This window comes from Echinops telfairi, unplaced genomic scaffold (assembly GCF_000313985.2).
Source record: "Echinops telfairi isolate 266 unplaced genomic scaffold, ASM31398v2 ScPeMD7_8;HRSCAF=38, whole genome shotgun sequence".
Classification (NCBI taxonomy): Eukaryota; Metazoa; Chordata; class Mammalia; order Afrosoricida; family Tenrecidae; genus Echinops; species Echinops telfairi.
In genome coordinates, this window is record NW_022103905.1 from 6737439 (window position 1) to 6743195 (window position 5757).

Below are 5757 nucleotides of genomic sequence, written 5' to 3' on the forward strand. Positions count from 1 at the left end.
GGCTATTCTGAGGCAAGGGACACACCAGTGGTCATTTGCTCCAGAGATGAACTCTCCAATTTCCTCTCTGAGAAGGATAAACTACAAGGTCAAGGTTCGTGGAGCTAAGGGAAAGTTTCCAAGTCTCACCCTTCATGAGGTGAAGTGTCACTGAATCCTTCTGTTTCTCTCCAACCTTTCGCCCTGATCTGGGTGTTGCCGGGCCCAGAACCCAGCTGGTGCCGTGTCTCAGAGAGCACACATCCTGCTGTCTACCAAGGCAGGGGAGAAACAGCCACCTGGCAAAGGACCCCCGAACCCAAACCCCAAACCCACTACTGGGGAGTCAACTCCAACGCTGAGTGACTCCATAGTAAGAAGGGCTGTCCCTGTGGGTTCCTGAGACTATGCATCTTTACAGGAATGGAGACCTTCATCATTCCCCCCACGGAGCTGTGGGTGGTGTTGAACTGCCCACCTTGCAGTCAGCAGTGTAATGAGTAAGCCAGTAAGCTTCCAGGGCTCCTCCGGTGAAGAACCTACTTCAACCTAATCCTTTATTGCTGGTTTCCCTTCGTCCCCCTCTCTTCAGAAGCGTTGGGAAACATCTGTTCCTGACTTTCCCAAAAGAGTGCGCGCGCACGCGTGCGTGCGTGTGTGTGTGTGTGTGTGTGTGTGTGTGTGTGTGTTGAAGCAAATTGTCTTTCTTATTGGCTATCTCTTCTTAGGTTTTATTTTGCATTAAGATTTTACCAGCCTTCTCTGTCAGCTACCACTCTTCTGTTTTCCATCTTCCACTCAATGCAGTGGACAATTCTTGTCTGATGGCTCGTCTCCTGCTCGCTCCGTCTCTGGTGATCTGTACCTTTTCCTTGCTGTTGTTCTTCCCATGCCGAGTTTAGTTGGTTTCCCTAGCATTTATTTTTAAATGTTAACGTTTTGTTTACTCTTTAAAATGCTCATGTTAACTGCTTTCTCATGCTATCACGTCATCACGTCACCCCCTTGTCGAACATCCAGCCATGGGACTCAATAGCCAAAGCAGCATTCATCTGAAACTCCTTACCTCCAGCAGCAAAGTCTTTCCTGGTTTGACTCTTGGTGATTTTCCTAAATTTAACCCACTAGATGGGGTTACTTACTGCTTTTCAAGCCCACAAGCTTGTCATTGCTTTCAGGGTGGTGATTAGTCTGTTGTTTCTTTTGCTTCAGGTCTAATTTTCTTCTTCATACAAAATGTCAATGCATTCTTCACCTTCCCTGTAAAGCACTCTCCCCTAGACCAAAGAAGGGCCCTTCTAAAGTGTTCACATGGCACGTGATAAAATATTTTTATCACACCACGTGTGGTAGTTACATAATGTCATGTAACGAGGATATGTGGTAGTGTAGGGGTGGAGTTCGACCCATCAATCGGCTCACAGCCTGCTGTGCCTCCTCGGGGCGTGGCCTTCCCATAAGGAGGGTCCTGGGAACTTCCTCTTCTCTCTCTGCATTCACCTTCCTGCTGGCAAACTGCTCTCAGACGTGTCAGAGCTCTGCATCCACCGCCATTGGATCCACAGGACTTTGCACCCACTGGTCTGGGATCTTCCTGCATTCTGTCTCATTGCATGTGACTGTGTGAGTCTGAAGAGGGACTTACGGACTTGAGTTGGACTGGGCTGGGATGTTTTATTGATACATAATTCCTTCTTGATATAAAGCTCTTTCTTACACATATGAGTGTCACTGAATGAGTTCCTCTAGTCAAACAAGCCTAACACACAGCCATCATGTCAAACCATCTTGTTGAGGGAATTCATCTTTTCGCTGTTCCTCTACTTTACCAAGCATGATGTCTTTCTTGAGACTGGTTTTTCCTGACAGCACATCAAAGCATATAAGAGGAAATCTTGCTATTCTTGCTTCTAAGGAACACTCTGGCTGAGGAGAACTTGGGTGTGTTTTTGTTCCCAGTTCCACAGCCCTCACTCCAGTGAGTCTTACTCCTCTTTGTTTTTCCAGCACTTAACAAAGGATCTGCAAGATCACAGCCATTTGATAAACATATGATGAATGAATGAATGAGAAGTCATTTAAAATCCCTTAGTTGTTGGGAAACAAGAATACAACAGGGCACCACGCTTACCTGGCCATCACAGTTTCCCAGTTTCAATTTTTGCCTGACGCGGGTTTGCAGTATATCATCTACAAACCCACTACAAATCATTTCCCCCTTTCTGCTCTCAAATCTGGCCAGGTGTAGAATAAAGATATCTTATCGACTGTCATTATTTTTGGAGAGAGGTTACACAACTGCTTTGAGCTTCAGAACGTCTCGGACTGGCTTGAAGGAGGGCTCAAGAGCCTGTTGCAAACGCTGCAGTGGGACTGTTTTCCTAAGCATGTCAAACGAGGTCTTTATTCCACAATGACGGCGGAGCATGAGTGAAGGCCCCACATGTCTTGGCGAGGAAAGCGACACATCATCGGGGCTGTGCTCATTGTCTCATTGACAATGTCTTCTTCTGGCCAGCATCACCCAGGCTTTGCACAAATGCGCCCTTGTTGCCTGATCTTGTTGAATCAACACTGACCTCAGATGAGTCCCACCCCACAGCTGTCTTTCTTGGTAATGTTGTGTGGGGCCAGATTTGTTTTGTAAAAGATCCAGCTGTATGGAAAGTCCCAACCATTGCAAAGAGTCAATAGACTAGAAGCCTCAACTCTCCGTTTCTAAGACTTCCAGGCAGAAGAAGTGATTGGAGACCTGTAGGTCTCAGGGCCCATCATCTTACTACCCATGTGCTTTTTCTGATGGTTGGTTGGTTCGAGACTGCTCTGGGGGCGCAGTGCTAACACATTGAGAGCTAAGCAGTTTGAAAGCACCGGCCGCTCTGAGCGAGAAAGAGGAAACTTTCTACTTCTAGAAAGAGTTAGTCATTTTTTTTTAAATCGTTCTATTGAGCGCAACTACAATGCTACACTTACAGTCTTGGAAACCACAGTGGCAGGTCTACCGATTCCTATATGGTCTCTATGAGTCAAAATTAACTCACTGGCAGTGAGTTAGATAATTTTTTTAGTTTTAGTTTTGGGAACCACAGGGTTTCCTCCTTCAGAGCCAGCCAGACATGACCACTTGTTCATGTTTGCTGTCTGAACTGAGCAGGTTACTTAACTATTTTGAACTGTCATTTTCTCTACTGTGAGAAAAGAGATATTAATACTTTCCCCCAAAGGTTGATTGTAAAAATTCAACAAGATAATATGTGTAAAACCACTTAAGTACAGCAGGCATCTCCTTTTGAGATGTGTATATTCTCTTCTCCGACAGAAAGAGTTCTACCCTAGAGGTGTGTGTGTGTGTGTGTGTGTGTGTGTGTGCATGTGTGTAAAATATACACAGCAAAACATTTGCACTTTAGTCATTTGTGAATGTGCACTTCATTGACATTCAAGCAACCATCATGACTATCCATTTCCAAATGTTTCATCTAATTTTTTTCTTTCCTATTTCAGTATTAGTCTTCGACCGGGTTCTCTAGCAGAAAAAAAACCAATGAGATGTCAATACGCAAACATTTATTGGTTGTTGCCATGAGATGCTGTGCAGCTGGTTCCGGTTTATAGTCGCATCACCTACAACAGGGCAAATGCTGCCCAGTGCTGGGCCACGCTCAGACTGTTTACTAGGTCTGAGCCCCTTGCTGTAGCCCCTGTGTCCATACGTCTTCCTTAAGACCTTCCACCTGTTCACCCACCGTCAACTTTCCAATGCATGTCCTTCTCCAGAGGCTGGTCTCTCCTAAGAAGGGGTCTCCATACGTGAAACAAAGCCTGACCCTTCTCCCTCTGAGAAGCTTTCGGGCTATCCTTCTGACAAGACCCAACGGTTTGTTCTTCTGCAGCCCATGGGAGAGTTCACAGGGGTCGACCTTATTTGCCCGGCTGCTTCCTTTCCAAAGGAAAAAAAATACTCATAACCAAGCTGATGTATAACGTGAATCACCACACTATTCCTTCCAACCCCGCCACCCCTCAGTCTTTTGCTGTTGTACCCACTTTATCGTGTTATATTCTCCCTTGCCCCAGAAAATATTTCTTTTTAGCCTATATTTTAGCTGTAAAATTTCAAAGTTATAAGAGGTAAAAATGTCCTCTTGTAGGCCATCATATGGGATAAAGTGCAGTTCTCGACTTTTGTAGCACCCCCTGGATCATTCCAGTGTCCCCCCGGGTGGTGGTACTGTGCACTTCGGGAAACTCTGGTGTATTCAATTATCCTTTGACCAATACCACAATGCAAACGCATCAATTCTCCTTTCGGCTTCCTTAGTCTCATGATCCATCCTCTGCACGCTTATGACCTGGTTGAAAAGAACACGATGTGGGTCAGGTGCACCATCGTCTTCAACGTAACATATTGGCTTTAAAATACTTTAAAGAGATCTTTTACAACAGATATGCCCAGTGCAATATACGATTGACTCTCTTGACACTTGTGTCCATATGGGCAGGTGTCCATAGTGAATCCAAGTAAGTCTATATATTCACCCCCAACCCCATTGCTCTTGAGTGACCTCATAGTGACCCCTTAGAACAGAGCAGAAGTGTCTCATAGGGTTTCCATGCCTGCAAATCTCTGCTGAAGCAGACTGGGTTTGAACCACTGAATTCTAGTTAGTGATTGAGTGCTTTAATCACAGTGTAACCCCAAATCCCACTGCCATCATGTGGATTCCATCTCACCAAAACTTTATACAAGGTTTCCCAGCCTATAAACCTTTCTTGGAACAGAGATTTACTTTTTCTCTCTCAGAGTGGCTGGTGGGTTTGAAGGGCCAACCTCCTGGTTAGCATCTCAATGCTCCTTATGCACACAGAACTCAAAACTCACTGCCTTCAAGGCAATGCTGACTCAAAGCAGCACCGCTGTGGGTTTCCCAGACTGTAGCTGTTTAGAGGAGTAAAAAGCCCAGTCTTTTACTACAGAGCTGCTGGTGGTTTCGAACTGCCCATGTGAATCAAAGCCCCACGCATAACCACTGCACTACCAGGAGATAGCTTGGGAGCTGTGGAGGTTCGTAAGTCCCAAATCTATGGGCCAGACATTAGGCTGGGGCTCCTTTTGACTCATGTGGTTGCGGACATTTAACTTACAACTTGGCAAGTCCGATGGCAGACTGATGGCTCACATTCCAAGAACCATTCCAAGTTGGACACAGGCTCTAGAATGAGAGCAAGTCTTGCCGGAACATCCATTTTATACTGGAGGCAGGCCACGCCCTCCCCCCCCCCACTCCCCCCGAAAACTCCCCTTTCAACCAATTGGCGGCTTCTATCAGATTTCACCATGGATATGGAAATCTAATACAAATTTGGGACCTGGATGATCATTCTACTTCTTTTGGAGACATGCCTTTACCTGAAAGCTGCTTACAAGTAACCCCAAAGTGACATTATCCCAAACGCTAAGGTTTCACCTCCAATCACATGCATCATGAGTTTTATCCAACTCCTTCAAGAGAGGGTAGGATAGAAGCAGGTGTCACAGAGAGCCCACTTATCTGTTTATAAAATTTACGGACACAAAGTTTATGTGTTATGAAGTAGGCCTTTAGGTGTGTCACCTGGACACATTTCACACTTAGGCACACTCATGCTTGATAAGAAAGTCCCAAATGGAAGTTGGTCAAAGGGGTCTCCTCCGTTATGCCAAGGGCCAAGACTTACTCACCTGCGTGACCAAACCCAGTTGTTGATACACACATTAAATACACTATCTGATTGTTT